General features: G+C 38.9%; 1 pseudogene; it reads left to right on the forward strand.

Annotated features, from left to right (window-relative positions):
* Positions 1-8,715: 8,715 nt before the first annotated feature.
* LOC101130515 (large ribosomal subunit protein uL24-like) lies at positions 8,716-9,404 on the forward strand (annotated as a pseudogene).
* The last annotated feature ends 10,490 nt before the right edge of the window (positions 9,405-19,894 follow it).

Consider the following 19,894-nt stretch of genomic DNA (forward strand, 5'->3'; position numbering starts at 1 on the left):
GTTCTTGTGACTATGCTATCTTAATGGCAATTTAACAAAACACCTAATTTCAGGCTCAGAAGTAAAAATGCTTAAGCAACCCACCTGGGACTCCCAAGCGGCATATTTATCAAAACAAGTTAAAGTCACCTTCTGAATAATTGTTGTGGAGGGGTTTTCACACAGCAGAGAGGCACATTTTCTGTGGATTGAACGATTGATCACTAAGTTCTAGTAACAGGTGCATCTTGCTTCTGGGGCCTTGAAACATGACAGGCTGTAGAAAGACTATTAAAATCGCTTTGCTAACAAAGAAAAATCAATTGTTCTCCACAAGGAGGTGCCCTCTGGCGCAATCAATATACAATAGTACAATGCTGGGCTGTAAAGCCTGTGAACGGATTTAAGCTTTTGATTAGGTAAAAGGTGGAGAGGGGAGCTGTTTTTCATCTCTGATGGACTCAGAAAGATAAAGATATATTTTGCTATAAGTTGCATTTGGTTTTTCTTCAGTAGATCAACTTGTTAAAAGCACAGCTGGGTTTTTTTGAGTATAGTGCTTTGTAAAGTAGCATCTTACCTGTTTTCAGGTCAAGGTATGCGGTAGAGAGCTGGAGTTGGAAAGGGCCATACTTATGAGACTAGTCCAAGAATCAAAATGGAAGGACACATGGGAAACAAGAACACTATCAGTTCCATTGTTATGAGTTGAAAAGTATATAATGTCTGTTATTTTTCTGCTACATATAAGAAATATATGAGTTTATATGGCAGTCAGGTACTGGAACTTTTTGTGCATTTTTCTACCAACAAATCAATAATCATCTGTCATTTACAGACATATGTTTCAAGAATAGAAAAATGGCATTTACAACCTCTGTATTTTCATAAAGCTTTGCCTGTGTGCCAACAATATTTGAAGCAGATACAAAACTCAAAATAAAACTCAATTCAGGCTATTCAGACAGGGGAAAAGCACACTCTCAGTAACAAAGAACTTTATGCTGAGAACATGAAGTGCTTTTTCACTCAAAGGAATGTTATAACTGAATAGTGTAGACAAAACCCATTGAACAATTGTCAGTAACTTTTTGTAGTTAGAATGTGTATACATGAACATATTTGAAATTCCATCTTTAAAAATGTTAAACGGTCTAGATTTTATAAAATGAGCAACATAATTCAGTATTTTCACAGCGAATTAATTATATGCATTAATGGAGCATACAACAGAAGTAAAGATGTTTTATAATTTGCATGGTGTTGGGGAATTCACATTATTTAGAAGGTAATTTTTGTTCAATATAAATCATCTCATAAGTATCATTCACTAAAACTTCCAGTTTCTTGAGTTTAACCAGATTAATCTTGTCCCTCTGAGTTTGTTTCAGCCACGGAGAAGTCAAGTAAATTGCCAGACATAAAGCCATGCAATTTTCATTCCAGGCATCCAAAATAAAGATCTGGGAGTCTGACAGGGAATATTAGGGACTGAGGCCAACATTCAAAGACAGCAGTGTAGTAGAAAGTCAAGAGCCAGAAGAGATTCGAAAGAGGGTTTGGCTGTGTACTGTTGTCCACTCTTCAACTGGAACAGCTTAGACATAGCTATCAATGATCCCTCATCTGCATCTCCAGAAGAGGGCTGTATTCACTTCTGACCAGACACCCTCAGAGTCCATACATTTTCCTAGTGAAATACTAAAGAAAGTTCTTAGGCAGATGAAACTGATGAAAGAGGGAAGCGTAGAAATGAAGAAAGAATATGTAGAAGAGCAGCAGTAAGGATAAAGCTGTAGGGAAACCTAAATGAAAGAAATCCAATGTTTAGGCGTGTGTGTGTGTGTGTGTCTTTGTGTGCACACATGCACATGCATGTGTGCAGTTTGGAAGTCATTGCATTGTCTGAAAATAGTAAAAGTCTTAATTTCCATTAGACTTTCATTAGAGAGTATCATAATCTCTAGATGGATATTAATATGTTAAGGAATGTTATAATAGTAAAAATAGTAAAATAATGTGTCACTAATAAGCAAATGAGTATAGAATTTAATAATTAATCAAAAAATGCATAGAACAGATGACAAATAGAAAGCAAATTGGAAGATGCTAGATTTAAACACAGATCATATAAACGCTTTCAATGTAAATGAACTAAAATTACAATTAAAAATGAAGATTAAAATAATCTAAAGAAACTAAACTCGATGCTGCTTTTAAGAGACATTTTCAATTTTAATATTCAAAAACATTTTAAAAAGATGATAAAAATTACTAAGCAACACTAAAAGAAGCTTGAAGCTACACTAATATCAGACACTGCAGACTCTAAGCCAAGGCACATTATTAAAGATGGAAGAGATATTTCAAGGCACTAGGAAAATATAATTCTAAATGTGTATACACCTAATAACATAGCCCCAAAAGATGTAATGCAGAATTTTATTGAACTACAAGAAGACATAGTCAGTTTCACAAATACATTGAGAGATTTTAAGATACCCCTCTCAGCAACTGATAGGACAAGCAGATACATCAGTAAGGTTATAGAAGAGTTGAAAAACTTGATTAACTGTGTTGACATAATTGACAAATATAGTGTACCCAACCCAACAATTGCAGAACACAGGCTCAAAGTAAAGGGAGTTGATTTGGCTTAGTATAACAAGGAAGTCTGCACTTACATCTTCAGGTTTCAGATATCCTTGGACCCCGGGGTTTAAAAATATAATATGAAATTAAAAATTTTTTTCTGTCTCATTTCTCCTTAATTTTGCATGTTGAATCTCATTATCTCCTACACAAACAAGCTGTCTTTTTAAGACCTGAGAGTATGGTGTCAAGCAACTGTAAGTTGCTCCTCATTTTTGTAGGTTGATTTAGGAACCTGCAGCTTTATTAAATTTGTATTAGTTCTAACAGTTTAACAATGCTGGACATTAAGATTGCTCTTTTTTTTTTTTTTTTTTTTTTGAGATGGAGTCTCGCTCTGTCGCCCAGGCTGGAGTGCAGTGGCGCCATCTCTGCTCACTGCAAGCTCCGCCTCCCGGGTTCGCGCCATCTCTGCTCACTACAAGCTCCGCCTCCCGGGTTCACGCCATTCTCCTGCCTCAGCCTCCCCAGTAGCTGGGACGACAGGCGCCCGCCACCATGCCCGGCTAATTTTTTTGTATTTTTAGTAGAGATGGGGTTTCACCGTGTTAGCCAGGATGGTCTCAATCTCCTGATCTCGTGATCTGCCTGCCTCGGCCTCCCAAAGTGCTGGGATTACAGGCTTGAGCCACCGCGCCTGGCCTACTCTTCTTTTTATATTCATTTTGATCCTATACTTTCTGTGTCTCTCTATATACCCTACTAGACTGTTGTTCTTGTTGCCTTCTGCTGTTTCCTTCTCTCACTCTTTCTCTGTGTTGCTGCCATCAAATCTAAACACGTAACTGGTGTTTCCACTTTCTCCTGCTATGGCTACACCACTATGTTTATCCCCTTCTCATGCCCACAGTTATGCCTAGGTCTGGATGTAAATTGGGATTCTATGATTGTCTGGATATGAGATATTATATTCACTCTAAGAAAAATTATTTTTCCTCCAGGAGTAGAAAGAAAACAATGTTCCCAGGCCTTTTCCAGTGTTTCTCCTAAGCCCACAGTATATTTACATCTCCCTGTAGCTAGAAATAAGTCAATGACTCTAATATTCAATAAACCACTCTGAACTCCCATAGTCACTTACTTTAACTAAAAAGATTTCATTGATTTGTTTTTGCATGGTTATCTTTTATTCAGAGATATGGCTTTGCTATTTTTCTCTAAAATGACCTTGACATGATTTGCCTCCTGGTTGACTGAACATCAGCAAAAGTTAAATAATGGCACAGCAGCTTATTCTGTGACCCAGCATATTCCCTTCTAAAAATTTAGCCAAAAAACTATCAGATAAAAATACAAACATAAATATATATTTCATAATGGTGCAAAATAAATGAAAACAACCCAGAAAAAAACTAAATACCAAATATCAGAAAACTAGTTAAATAAATTGCGGGACATCTGCTGGGTGCAGCGGCTCAAGCCTGTAATCCCAGCACTTTGGGAGGCCAAGGTGGGTGGATCACTATGTCGGGAGATTGAGACCATCTTAGCCAACGTGGTGAAACCCTGTCTCTACTAAAATATAAAAAAAAAATCTACCTGGGCATGGTGGCGCACACCTGTAGTCTCAGCTACTTGGGAGGCTGAGGTGAGGCAGGGGAATTGCTTGAACCTGGGAGGCAGAGGTTGCAGTGAGCCAAGATCACGCCACTGCACTCCAGCCTGGCGAGAGAGTGAGACTCCATCTCTAAAAAAAAAAAAAATTGTAGGATATCTATACAATTAACTTTGACATAATCTTTAAAAATTATACTGGCCAGGCATAGTGGCTCATGGCTCAATGCCTATAATCCCAATACTTTGGAAGGCCAAGGCAGGAGGATTGCTCTAGCCCCAGCCTAGGCAACATAGCCAGACCCCATCTCTATAGAAAAATAACAAATTAGTTGGGCATGGTGGTGCAAACCTGTAGTCCCAGCTACTTGGGAGGCTGAGGTGGGAGTATCACTTGAGCCTGAAGGTGGAGACTGCAGTGAGCCATGATTATGCCACTTCACTCTAGCCTGGGTGACAGAGTGAGACCCTTGTCTAAAAAATAAATAAATAAATAAATAAATAAATAAATAAATAAATAAATAAATAAAATGTATACTCTACAACATTTAAGAACATAGAAAATTGTTCAGGTCAATAACAGGCTGTCAGTTGGTTATTCCAGAATTAATTCTGGGTTAGATAGCAAAAGCTGGGACTAGACAGAATTTCTTCCTCCAAAGGCAAAGTGAAAGCAGAAACAAAAGCAAAAACTAGAAATGTTCTTGAGGGAAACTGCAGACAACATACATGGATTTGAAAATACTTTTCTGTTTTTTACCTTTTCAGGGCCAAAATCAGTTTGACACAGTGCCTTGTGTATTAATAACTTTCCAATAATAATATACCTTTATAAGAAGAGCCTCCCCATGGCCACTTCCCAGGTTCAGAGCTTCACCATATTCAGCCTCCCTGCTTGTCACACTAAGGATTCGACCAAGGACCTTACCAAGCTCAGGGAGGAGCATCAGACTCTTTCAGCAGTGTATACAATTTATAGTCCTCTTCCGTAACCTATCACTGTTGGTCAACTTTCTTAAGTCATCCAGCTATCCATTCCAAGCACAGTGATGAACCTCACACAAATCCTCCTTTTATTTCCTCCAGCCCATGGACAAAGTTGGGATATATCTTATGCCAGAGACAAAATGATTGAGTTGTCTCGAAGCTTCATGAAAAGCTTCATGTAATATAGCATATTACAGCCTATGCATAAGAGCCTTAATATACCTGGGAAAGGTAAATAAATGCAAGTCAGATCTGAAACACCCAGTCAACACAGCCCAGGATAATTTTGCAATTGGTTTTCATGTCTTTTATCTTCTGCATCTAGATGACAAAGATAGGGGACACTAACAGACCCTGTATTAGTCAGTGTTCTCTAAAGGGACACAACTAATAGATTAGATGTATATATAAAGGGGAGCTCACTAAGGAATATTGACCCACACAATAACAAGGTGAAATCCCGCTATAGATGGTCTGCAAGCTGGGGAGCAGGGAAGACAGTCCGAGTCCCAGAACCTCAAAAGTAGGGAAGCCGACAGTGCAGCCTTCAGTCTGTGGCAGAAGGCCAGAGACCCCCTGGAAAACCACTGGTGTTAAGTCCAAAGTCCAAAAGCTGAAGAACTTGGAGTTGGTGTTCGAGGGCAGGAAGCATCCAGCACGGGAGATAGGTGAAGGCCAGAAGACTCAGCAAGTCAAGTCCTTCCATGTTCTTCTGCCTGCTTTTATCCTAGCTGCACTGGCAGTGGATTAGGTGGTGTCCACCCAGACTGAGGGTGGGTCTGCCTCTTCCCATCCACTGACTCAAATGTTAATCTCCTTTGACAACACCCTCACAGACACACCCAGGTAGAATATTTTGCATCCTTCGCTCCAATAAAGTTGACACTATTTTTTTTTTTTTGAAATGGAGTATAGCTTTGTCGCCCAGGCTGGAGTGCAGTGGTGCGATCTCGGCTCACTGCAACCTCCGCCTCCCGAGTTCAAGTGATTCTCCTGCCTCAGCCTCCTGAGTAGCTGGGATTACAGGCACATGCCACCATGGCCAGCTAATTTTTGTGTTTTTAGTAGAGATGGGTTTTCACTATGTTGGGCAGACTGATCTTGAACTCCTGACCTCGTGATCTGCCCGCCTCTGAATTCCAAAGTGCTGGGATTACAGGTGTGAGCCACCACCTGGCTGACACTCATTATTAACCATCACAGACTCATTAGTACCTTTCCTGGGCCACATGCAAATGAAAAGATTTGCTCTAAACTGCCAATTGATTTACACCTTCTCCTCTTCACATCTATACACACAGGAAATTTAGAATTCCATTGTTCCACTGTCCTCTTGTGTGTTTATCAAACTTGTACTGGAACGCGATTCTTCAATTTGCGTGATATTTATTTATTTTTTATTTTATTTTATTTTTTTGAGTTGGAGTCTTGCTCTGTCGCCCAGGCTGGAGTGCAGTGGTGCGATCTCAGCTCACTACAAGCTCTGCCTCCCGGGTTCAAGCCATTCTCCTGCCTCAGCCTCCCAAGTAGCTGGGACCACAGGTGCCCGCCACCACACTCGGCTAATTTTTTTTGTATTTTTAGTAGAGTTGGGGTTTCACCATGTTAGCCCAGATGGTCTCAATCTCCTGACCTCGTGATCTGCCCATCTCGGCCTCCCAAAGTGCTGGGATTACAGGCGTGATATATTTATTTTATTAAATTATATCTTGTAACAGGTGAAATTTAAACAACTTATTATTTCAATCAGTTGTAAGACACCAATGCAGAATACAGATAAAAGAGGGAGATACAGTTGAGCGTGAATTTTAGAAGACTTTCCAGAGCTGTGTTACATGTTTATTTCTGCCACTGAAGACACCTCCAGATATTTGAAGGATCTCTATCAGATGACACTGGGTACTAATGCTAACCTGCCTAAGCTGAAGGTCACAAACAAGTTCAAGAAAAAAGTCACTGTAGGCTTACCTGTATTAACTCTTATGTTCATTTTACTTATATTCTCCAGTTGTGTTTTCAAAGGAGCTAATTTCTGTAAATCTCTTTATTTTCATTCTCAGTTCAAATTCCTGGTTGAAAAACACTCCTGGAGTGCATGTTCTGTATAATTCTGTGCGATTAAAATTTCATTCTCTAGCAAGAGGTTTTTAGTAGCTGAACACAAAATGGTAACTGACAAATTATAATCAACAAATTCACCTTTTACCTCCACTTCTTTGTATCTGGTCATTATAAAGATTATTTAAAAATTTACCTTATATTGTCCATCTTTTCATATCCTATGTTTGGGACTGCCGTGAAGCTTTATACAACTAAATAACACAGGCATCTATGATTTTCTCCAACTGGACAGATCAGCTTTAAGATCTATGGGCTTGGGGGTAAAGTAGGTTTGCTGCTCCCTGGTTACCAGCTTCTCTGAGTCCACTGAATACCCCTCCAACACACACAACAGATTATATGAAGAGAGTTTATTTCTTACAGATAGGCAACAAAAAACAACAGAAACCTAGAATTCCTCATATTTCAGTCCCTCAATGCTCAGAAAAGCTGTCAACAATGGATGGAGTCTCATCTGCACATACCCTGCCTGAACTGCAGCTGAGGGACCCCAGAAAGCAGCCCACCTTAGGTTTTATACCTCAGGGTGACGGGATGTGCTGGGCTGAAGTGTTGAAGACCTCCTGTTCTCCTAGGGGACTGAAACAGAGCCTAGGCTGTTCCAGCCAGTCCCTTGCTACCTCAAGATGTTGCATTCCCAGCACATTCTATGATTAATCTTGAGAACCATAAGCAAGAAAGTGGGGAGAGCTGGATCAGTCCAAGATCACTTAGAGAACTATCTTGCAATCACCACTTACAACTGAAGTTGATTTAATTTACTTCTTTGTGAAAGTAGAAGCACTTTTTTCATCTTGTTGATTTTACTCTTGATGGTATTTATAAATCGTATTACAGACTTCCATGATTCTGAATAACATTAACATTAGTAGTCTATCTGGCAAATTCTATTAGTCACTAAAATTGTGCACTTTCCTGACACTATTCCTATGGACATGACCAATACCTGAATTTTCATGATATTCCTTAGAATGTATTGGTCGTATTTTCCTCCTTTTAAAATTTCACATCTAAGTTAACCAACTTTGCCTAGTCAACCTCATTTACTTTCCTGAATTTTAGAATTTAGCAAATGAGTTCATTTTTATTTGCTTCACATGTCCATGTTTTTGATCATGCTCTGTTTAACCACCAGTGAGTTTCTATTCATAACTCAGTCACTAGCTCATGTATTATCTTCCTCACTAACTGTCAAAGAAGAATTATTCACTCCATTTATAGTCTTGTACAGTTTTTTATATGGTAAGTTGATTGACGCGCTTCCCCTGTTACATTATAAACTCTGAGAGCAAGGACCTCATCTTATTCTGCTCTGTATTTTGAGCATCTGTTACACTAGATGACACAGAGGTGAAGATACGTAACTGTTAGAAATGAATAGATGTGCCTTTTGCAGCCATCATCGAAGCGGGAGCAGCCAAAATGAAGTTCAATCCCTTTGTGACTTCCGACCAAAGCAAGAACCGCAAAAGGCATTTCAAAGCACCTTCCCACATTCACAGGAAGATCATGTCTTCCCCACTTTCCGAAGAGCTGAGACAGAAGTACAACGTGCGATCCATGGCATCTGAAAGAATGATGAAGTTCGGCTTGTACGAGGACACTACAAAGGTCAGCAAATTGGCAAAGCAGTCCTGGTTTACAGAAAGAAATATGTCACCTACATTGAATGGGTGCAGCGGGAAAAGGCTAATGGCTCAGCTGTCCATGGAGGTATTCACCCCAGCAAGGTGGTTATCACTAGGCTAAAACTGGACAAAGACCACAAAAAGATTCTTTTAAAAAAGAAAATTATTATACTTTAAGTTCTGGGATACATGTGCAGAACGTGCAGTTTTGTTACATAGGTATACACGTGCCATGGTGGTTTGCTGCACCCATCAACCCATCATCTACATTAGGTATTTCTCCTAATGCTATCCCTCCTCTAGCCCCCCCACCCACCCACCCACCAACAGGCCCCGGTGTGTGATGTTCTCCTCCCTGTGTCCCGCAAAAAGATTCTTGAATGGAAAGCCAAATCTCACCAAGTAGGAAAGGAAACGGGCAAATACAAGGAAGAAACAATTAAGAAGATGCAGGAACAAAGTAATCTTATATACAAGCTTTGATTAAAACTTGAAATGAAAAAAAAAAAGAAAGAAATGAATAGATGCACTACCCTGAAGCCAGTTAAGAACCAGGTAATTACTGATCTGGAAGAACACCTGATTTGGAGACTTCTTTATGTTACCACCCTACTGAGAGGTAGTGTGAAGATCAGGACTAAGTTTCCCAGGATTTATTCTGAACTTGATGCATATGCATTTCAGCTTATGCTGATCTACTCTGTTAGACTCCTATCCTAGTCCTACATTGCAGTGTTTCCTTTTCCCCATGGGAATCAAGGATATAGAGTTGTGGAAGAGAATGTGCCAATCAAATACAGAGACTCTAAATTCTGGCCAGGATCTGACACAGAGTGTATTCTGAATAAATATTTGACAATTTAATTATATTCCCATAAGGTTATCAAGCTGTCTAATAGTCCTTGATATATGACAAACAGAAGATCAAAATAACACAGAGAGACATTTGAATGCTATCTGAGCCATACTTTCTTCCAAACTGGTACTAAATAATAAATTTTTTAAATACCAGTTTTATAAAAGAAGAAGAAGAAAATACTTTTCTTCTGTGACTCAATAATATAAATAGCATTTGTGATTTTCAGTTCCAAACTGAGCTCAGATTCTATTGGCCACTAGTAAAACACTACTCGTGGGTAATAAATTCATCGGCTAAACTTATAAACCAAGTTAAAGCTAAACAATTAGTTGATTACTTTCTACTCATGTTTTACTAGTGGCCAATAGAGTCTGAATTCCATTTTGAATTTAAAAATCACAACTATTTATCCTAAAATTGTTTCAACTCGAAACCAGTACATGTGTCTGTTGCACCAGTCACCTGAAACAGAAGACATTTTAAAGCACATTTATAGTTAAAAAAAAAAAAGAAAGAAAAAACAAAACAAACATGAGGAGAAGAAGAATCCAGAAGAGACATTGCGTAGAGCAAAACTTTTTTATTGTCTTTTTGCTTTCTTTTGAAATATTGCTTTCTTTTAAATTTTATTTTAAGTTCCAGGACACATGTTCAGGACATTCAGGTTTGTTACACAGGTACACATGTGCCATGGTGGTTTGCTGCATCTAACAACCCATCACCTAGGAATTAAGTCCTGCATGCATTAGCTGTTCATCCTGATGCTTTCTCTGCCTCTGCCCCCCACCCACAACATGCCCAAGTGCGTGTTGTTCCCCTTTCTGTGTCCATGTGTTCTCATTGTTCAGCTCCCACTTATAAGTGAGAGCATGAGGTATTTGGTTTTCTTTTCCTGCATTAGTTTGTTGAGGATAATGGCTTCCAGCTCCATCCATGTCCTTGCACAGGACATGATTTCATTTCTTTTTATGACTATATAGTATTCCATTATTTATGTATACCACATTTTCTTTATCCAGTCTATCATTGATGGGCATTTGGGTTGATTCCATGTTTTCGCTATTGCGAATAGTGCCGCAATGAACATATATGCATGTTGTCTTTATAGTAGAATGATTTATATTCCTTTGGGTATATACCCAGTAATGGGATTGCTGGGTCAAATGGTATTTTGGGGTCTAGGTGCAAAGAACAAAACTTTTAATGGGAGAAAAGATAGAAAGATGAAATTAGTATCTGGAGTTGACCTATTATTGTATATTGTATTAACCCACTAATGAATAAGCTTATTTTTGGTAAACTTGTTATATGTGACTTTTACTAATCCTTCCCCTGAAGCAACAAAACATGCTCTTTCTTTACCAGGTCCAATAAGCAGCTCTCTGAGTTCAGCAGCTGACCTCATTTTAGCATTCACTTAAAATTTATATTCTTCTTTCTTTATTTTGTTCTCCTTAAATTTTATAGACTTCACTGATATGAGCCAGTAGAGATTTCATTCACCGATTTCTTTGTGTGTCAGTGCAGAACGTGGAAGGAACTTGACACGCTAACCAGGAGGTGTGTTATCCCCCTGGACTGAGTAAAGAAGATATGACACGAACTCAGCAAGCCTATGATTGTGGGACACTTCTACTGCTTCAGGAGGGAGCTCGGAATTCAATTAGAGATACCAGAAATAGCTTTCTGCTACAACTAAAGTACTGAGTGGGAAACTACATGTCTTGGCACACGAGTGATGGTTTTGCTATTCCTTTGTGTCATGGACAGAACAGAAAAAAAGAGAATATGAAGCAACGAAAAGATAAATGTGCAAAAATTTCCTCAAGGAACAATATTTAGTTTTCTATACTTGAAAAAGAGTGTCAAGATATATAGAAAGCAAAATTAAAAAGACATATAAGGTATTTTCTTAAGAAGAGTTAAGAAGAAAGAGGTTAACTAAACCAAGGAAAGCATTGAGTGAGGACAAAAAGTGAAACAGATTTGCTGCTGTCACTGCTACCGTATACCAGAGACTCTCCAAAAAGAAAAAAAAGATATGGTTGAGTCTTTCATAATACAAACCACAATCCTGGCAAAAAAGCAAGATATAGCAGTGCTGGGAAAACTTCAGTAATTTGCACAACTAAATCAACAGCTATGAACACGTCCGCCAAATTCAGAGTACATAAAACTGTCTTTTTTTTTTTTATTCTGAGAAAAGCATGTCTCCAGTAGATAGAGAGAGCAACGTAATAACAACTCTCTGAATTTGATTAAAGCAGTAGTAATAATAACACCAGCAGCTGTCATGTGTTCACTTCCGGCTACCTGGGAGGTGCTATGCCAATCCCTTTGTGTATATTTTCTTATTAATCCTCAAATTCCTCTATGCATCAGGCATCGTTAAATATATTTTACAGATGGAGAAACCGAGCCTCAAAAAAATTGAGTAATTTAGGTAAATGTATACAGAGTGTTAGAAGCAGGCTATGATTCCAGGTCTACCTGACTTCAAGTTTGTGCTCTTTACCATTATGCTGTACTGCACAGGGAGACAAAGTGTTTAATGACGTAAAAACAGAAGACACATTTGAAAGAAAGTGGCAATACTATTCTAGAATTTATTCTGGCCAAGGAACACAATTATGAGTATGCCCTACTGTATTAGTCTGTTTTGACACTGCTGAGTAAAGACATACCTGAGACTGGGCGATTTACAAAAGAAAGAGAGGTTTAATCGACTTACAGTTTCACGTGGCTGGAGGGGCCTCAAAATCCTGGTAGAAGGCAAGGAGGAACAAGTAACATCTTATATGGATGGCAGCAGGCAAAGAGAGAGAGCTCGTGCAGGTAAACTCTCCCTTATAAATCCATCAGATCTCATGAGACTTATTCACTGTCATGAGAACAGCATGGGAGAAACCTAACCCCAATGATTTAATTACCTCCCACCAGGTCCCACCCACAACATGTGGGAATTCAAGATAAGATTTGGGTGGGTACACAGCCAAACCATATCATCAACAATGTAGAAAGGCATACTTGATCTTCCTTGGAAGAGATAGCTGGATGAAGATGGGCAAAACCACCCAATAATCATGGTTTTAACTTAAAACAGGTATTATCCTATATTCATGTCCTAACTTAAAGGTACAATGCACCATCTGCAGTAGAAATAAACATAGGTTCTATCTAACAGCACAGGCCCATCTCAAGTAAACAGTTATGTATCCACAATCTCAAATTTCATATAACATAGTATATATTGTGGGTACCTACACAACATGCATAAGGCTTACCCCCATTTTTTCCCAAGGCTTTATTGACAATCAATTTGGTTAGAATTAACCATCCCCAGTTCCAAAAATTGGCTATAAGTGGAATAAATAAATCAGATAAATTCCATTATCATTGCCTCAGTGATTCACCTATGGCAGAGCATGTAACCCAAGTTGGTCCAATCAAGGTGTACTAGTCTATTCTCATGCTACTATAACGAAATACCTGAGACTGGGTAATTTGTAAAGAAAAGAGGTTTAACTGGCTCACAGTTTTGCAGGCTGTACAGGTAGCATGTCTGTGGAGGCCTCAGGAAACTTTCAATCATGGTGGAAGGCAAAGGGGAAGCAGGCACGTCTTATGTTTCAGGAGAAGGAGGAAGAGAGAGAAGGGGGAGATGCTACACACTTTTAAACAACCAGATCTAGTGGGAATTCACTCATGGTCACGAGAACAGCAAAGGGGAAATCTGCCCTCATGATCCAGTCATCTCTCACCAGGCCCCTCCTCCAACACTGAGGATTACAATTCCACATGAGGTTTGGACGGGGACACAAATTCAAACTATATCACAAGGTAAAGCCAAAGATTTGCGTTTGGAGATTTGAAGGAAGAGAAGAGTTCCTTCATCTTGACAGTCCAGGGAAGGGCAGTGAAATTTTGAACACTAACAGACATTTTGCTACCATGAGGGTTAATGTTGGCAACTTGATTGGATTACAAAGTATTGTTCCTGGGTGTGTCTGTGAGGGTGTTGCCAAAGGAGATCAACATTTGAGTCAGTGGACTTGGAAACGCAGAGCCACCCTCATCCTGGGTGGTCACCGTCTAATCAGCTGCCAACATGGCTAGAATAAAACAGGCAGGAGAAGTTAGAAGATCCAGACTTGCTGAGTCTTCCGGCCTTCATCTTTTTCCCATGCCGGATGCTTCCTGCCCTCAAACGTCGGATTCCAAGTTGCTCAGCTTTTGGACTCTTGGACTTACACCAGTGGTTTGCCAGGGGATCTGGGACCTTCAGCCACAGACTGAAGGCTGAACTGTTGGCTTTCCTTCTTTTGAGAGTTTTGGGACCCAGACTGGCTTCCTTGCTCCTCAGCTTGCAGACGGCCTACCGTGGGACTTCACCTTGTAATCATGGGATTCAATACTCCTTAATAAACTCCCTTTCATATAACATCTATCCTGTTAGTCCTGTCCCTCTAGAGAACCCTGACTAATACACAACCCAAGATGAAGCTGACACAAAAAGTAGGACAGGACTGGAAGAACTGCAGAACTAGTCATCTTGATCAAATCATGCCTGAATCATGCATTTCCTTTTAACTCTTTTAATTCTCTATACCAACAAACTGCCTTTTTAAAAACTAGTTAAAATATTGTATTGTTTTTGTTAGTCCAGTCCAATGTAACAATATAAAGTGTTAAGAACTCAAGCTTAATACCATTTTACATGTTAAGAACTCAAGTTTATATTCCATGATGCTAACTCCTCTTCCTTAGTGTTGATATTCCCACTTTAACTGTTTCATAGGAAATAATAATCAAACACTTCCCATCACACAAAATGGTGGTTGTATCTACCTATAAATATCGAATATTCTAGCCAAGAATGAATTTTACCTCCAGTGGATGTCTGGTAGATATCTCAAACTTAACATGTCTGAAACTGAGTGCCTGATCCCTTCTCAACATTTCAGTTGTTGGCAATTACATCTTTCCAGCTGCTCATTTTCTGCTACTTTCCCCAATCCTCATTCTACTTCAGGCATACGGGCCTCCTTGCTCTTCTTATAGGGCAGATATTCACCATCTTAGCCTCTTTCAACTGGCTGCTTTCCTTCCCTGATATTTACCTGATTAAGTCATTTTCTTGCTTCAAATATTTTCTGAGATGTCACCTTCTCCATGAGGCTTACTCGGTCCACACTAATTACAATTGTATCTGCCTCTCACACACACACCCTTCTCTGTTCTGTCTTTTCTCATATGACCTAAAACTGTCTAATATACTGTTTAATTAATCTATTCATTTCATTGCATATTTTCCATGTCTTACCATTAGAATGTAAGACTCATGAACATGCATTTTTGTCTCTTGTCTTAACTGATGTATCCCAAATGCTGGAATATGCCTGACATGTGAATAAATCTTTGTTGACTGAATAAGTAAATCACTCTGCCCTCAGCAACTTGGCACAGTTATCCAGTCCTAAGGAGTGTAAGGCACACTAAGCTATGAATTAAAAATCTTTCCACAAAAATTGATTTGTGATGATTTCCTTTGGAAATTGGACCAAATATAAAAATAATTGAACTTAGAGATTCCAAAATCCCATAAGCAGACACAATGTGATTTGGATGATTGAATAACCCTCATAGGTTAGCCCCTGGTGGCATATTCACTCATAAGTCTCTTCCCTGAATCTAGTGTGCTCTCTCCCTTCAATTTGGGTTTGCTGTAGCAAATAATTTAGGGTTTACAACATGGATCTCAGATGTTGTGCTAGTACACAACATATACTGGATGTGCATGGGATCATCCTGGATGTCATTTGTCAGACTGATATGGTTTGGCTCTGTGTCCCCACCCAAATCTCATCTAACAGCTCCCATAATTCTCAAGTGTTGTGGGATGGGCCCAGTGGGAGATGATTGAACTATGGGGGTAGGTCTTTCCTATGCTGTTCTCGTGATAATGAATGGCTCTCGTGAGATCTGATGGTTTTAAAAATGGAAGTTGCCCTTCACAAGCTCTCTCTTTGCCTGTTGCCATCCATTTAAGAGGTGAATTGCTCCTCCATGCCTTCTGCCATGATTGTGAGGCCTCCCCAGCCATGTGGAAGTATAAGTCCATTAAACCTCTTTTTCTTCCCAGTCTCAGATATGTCTTTATCAACAGTGTGAAAACAGACTGATGCACAGACTACAAAGTGTTTCCAAGCCAAGCCCATTGGCTGTGACATTAAATAAATAATCTATTCCTTAATTCACTCAATCTTTCATCTGTTAATTCAAGAATATTTTTTCTGTGCATTGAGAGTGCTAGATTATATCATTGATACAATACTTAGCTTTATTTAGTATAACAATGTGTTTTAGATTTTGATAAAACTAGCTAATGCATAGTTTCTAAAGATCAGTTGATCTATCCTGGAGATAAGGTCTGAGAGGAAATCTAAGATGTAGTGAAAATGTCTTAAAAGATGAATCGGATTTAGAGGATAAAGTATGAAGAATTGCAGACAGAAGGAAGACCATGAACAAAAGCATAGAAACATTAAGGAAACTAGGATGCATTCAGGAAGCCACAACTTGTTCTGTAATACTGGAGTGAAGGAGTGTGTGTGTGTGTGTGTGTGTGTGTGTGTGTGTGTGTGTGTGTGTGTAAAATAAAGTGGATGCCTCTAGAAAGATAGTATAGGTCCAATAATGAAGCCTTCAAATAATATCCTAAGGAATTTGATTTAACTTTTGAGAATTATAGCCATTGAAAGGTTAAAACAGTGGAGCTACAGGATTACATGCTGATTTTAGAAAAAGTCTCTGAATGCATTTCTGAAGAACAGATGAGAGAAGAACAAAACTTCAGGCAAGGAGAATAGTTGGGAAGATGTTGTCAGAGAAAGCAACAAAATGATATGAAAAGAGATGCTCTAAAATGCTCCCCAGATTTCTGTATCTGAGAAGGGCAGGTTGCCTATAAGAAGAGAAGGAAACATAGGGTGAGATAAAGGACCAACACAGTAGAACAAAGAGTGTGTTCAAAGATGATTGCTGAATTCTGTTTTGGACACACTAAATGTGAGAGACTTGGGGATATTGTGGAATATCTAGTTTGAGATTTCAAACTTACTAGAAGTTTGAATTAGAATTTGGAGGTAGGTGGTAGGATTTAGGTTTTTACAACATGTCAGAATAAGTGGTGGAATGCATGAAATGAGACTAGGAGAAAGCTAAGGATGGGCACCAGAGAAAAAATGACTCACACAGGGACCTGAAGGCAGTGACTCAAAAGGCAAGGCAAAGCAAAACCTGGAAGCCTCCTAAAGGTGGAGAAAGGAGCCAAGTGTTACAAAAAGGCTTTGTCCCTAGATCCCAAACAAGTCATCCTAGAATTGAAATTTCTGTAAGTGCTAGATGCATTTTTATCATAGCATGCTTTCTCCACGCAGAGGAGAAATTGCCTCTTATGTTCTGAAGTATCTGGTGCATGGCAAGAAGGTTCCTTCCATTTTTCCTTGGTGTAACCTGCCTGCCTGTGTTGACACTGGCTGTAGTCAGTCTTTAGGCCCTGTTGTGATCCTTCCTGTTCCACTGGTTTCTATTCACCCACTGATGAGCCTTGGCCAGCTACACTTTTGCTTTGACTGTTCCACACTTTGTCCAGACCCTATTCACTCTTGTTTATTATGGAATGCCAACAGACATGAGTCTATCACTTACATATTTCTATTGAATTGCTTCTGTGGTTCACTTTTTAGGTGCCAGATTACTTATTTTGTCCTAGATTTCTATTTTCACATTTGCCACAAGTGATTTTTTGATCAAGCAGTTTTGGGAAATATTGGCCCAAATAAGTGATTCTTAAACTATGTTGTTCTTAAAAACTACCTGAGGGCTATTATTAATATATCCTAACTCAAAGGAGTCTAATTAAGCGGATAGTCCTTGAGAAATACGCTATAATCCCTGCTCTTTACCTTGCCATCAAAAGACTTTTAAACTTTAGTCTCAGCTTTCACTAGTCTCCTCCCCCGGCATACTTCCCTTAATCACCCACTCACAATCAGTGAGGTCAATGAATCACCTACAGTAGAATTATGTGAGATAGATTCCTGAACTTCACCCAAGGGCTTCATCTGAAACTCAGGAATTTCTATTTTAAAATAAAAGCCCAAGTAATTTGAATGTTAAAGAGCCCAGCCCAGAACTCCAGTTCAAAATGTGGAGTGGTGGTGGCGTTCATACAGGTTAAAGATGAATTAAAATCATCTTGTAAGTTTGATCAGAACGAGTGTACCTCCAGATTTCTGTTGTCTTTGGAGTTGGGGATTAGGGTACATAGTTTAAGAAAGTTTTCCAGAAGAATCTGAAAATCCTAGATTTTCTCTGTTTCTCTCTCTTTCTTCTTTCTGCCTGCCCAGCCCCATTATCCAACTGAAATTGTCCATCAAATTTGTATCTTCAGGTCATATATCAACTCATCTATAAAAATGTCTACATATTCACATTCGAGCAAGATTAACTGCTCTCATAACTGTACTCAAATACTTATTAGATATTTATAATACAAAATTTCCTACACTGAATTATAGTCGATGGCCTCTGTGTCTTTCTTGTCTACTTAACTGAATTCAAGAGAAGGTGCTGTCTTCTTTATCTTTGTTATGTCCAGAGCATGCTCGATAAATTATATTAAAGTAATTAAGAATTGCATGTTTTATAAACACAATAAAACAATTCCCTCAGTAAAAGTAATAGAGAAGTAAGGCAAGTTCCAGTTTTGCAATGTTGACACCCTTGTCTTCAGCAAACTCTGTGTGGCTAGATGCAAAGCAGTTTATCAATGTGTTCTTAAATTTCTCACTATGAATATCGGTGTAGTCATCATCATCTCCTTTAAAGGTGTCATCTCCACTATGGGAAACTTTATGATGAATTCCAATTTTATTTTCCTTTAAACTCAAAGGGCGTTATTAAAGGATAATGGCAGATTGTTTTCACATATTAAACGCCCATTCCTGCAAAAAGATTGTATACCCCCGCTCACTTCAACTCAAACATAGCCATGTGACATTCTATGGCCAATCACTATGAATGAAAGTGCTGAGCGTTAAGTTCAGAGCAGAAGCTCCAACAGCCAGCAGACGATTACCAAGTCGCTTATTTTTTCCCCTATGCAGCAAATATTATCAATGTTCTGGGTTGATACTGTACCATCAGAAGGAAAACTAAAACAGGACTGCAGTTGAGTCAAGTGGATATGTAAAGAAAGAACAAAATACACCATGCTTTTGCAAACCACTTAGCACGGTTTGGTATATCCTGCCTGAGGAAATGCTCTTGTGACATTGAACTCTAACTCTTGAATAATCATAAGCATCTTAGAGCTTCCCAAGCAGATATGACAATTAGCCTGAACATGGAAACCTCAGCTACTGGGTTTGCTATGGTGTATTCAACAGTGTTTTGAGCTTTTTTGTGGGGAGAGAGTGAACACGGGGACATTTAGAACTCTTTGGTGTGTGTGTATGTGTGTAGGGGCTTGGTTGTTATAGTTACGGGGGACCTACTGTCATGTAGTACCTAGGGGCTACAGATGCTATATATCCTGCAATCCAAAAGAGAGCCCTGCTTAAGAATTGTCAAGCCTAAATACCCATTGCTTTGGTGGAGAGACACTGGACCACGCAAACCAGTGACAAATGTGCAGATTCATTAGTTATTTTCATAGTGGATTTATCAAAAGCGTGTACTAGAATTTAACCTTCATTTAAATAGATTACTGAATCTACTAGTTTGTCAAGAATATTCACATGTATTCTTCCAAACCCTTGTTCAGAAAGTCATTGCATTTCTAATTTTATGGTACATTCTTAAGCCAATTCGTTAATCAAAGGCTGATGTATGAAGACTTTTTTCCTGACATAACCTGCTCCCCCCCACCAAGATTTTTAATTGTTACTAATGTAGGTATAAATTTATTTATTCCCAGTTTTACCAGTTGTATGTTTTCCTGCCCTTTAGAAAATATTATCTTTTGCTACTATCCTTAACAGATGTTATATATCTGCAGACTGACTTTATAGCTCCTTTGTCCTTTGTTTAACAATACCATACATATTTT

This window comes from Gorilla gorilla, chromosome 6, assembly GCF_029281585.2.
Source record: "Gorilla gorilla gorilla isolate KB3781 chromosome 6, NHGRI_mGorGor1-v2.1_pri, whole genome shotgun sequence".
Classification (NCBI taxonomy): Eukaryota; Metazoa; Chordata; class Mammalia; order Primates; family Hominidae; genus Gorilla; species Gorilla gorilla.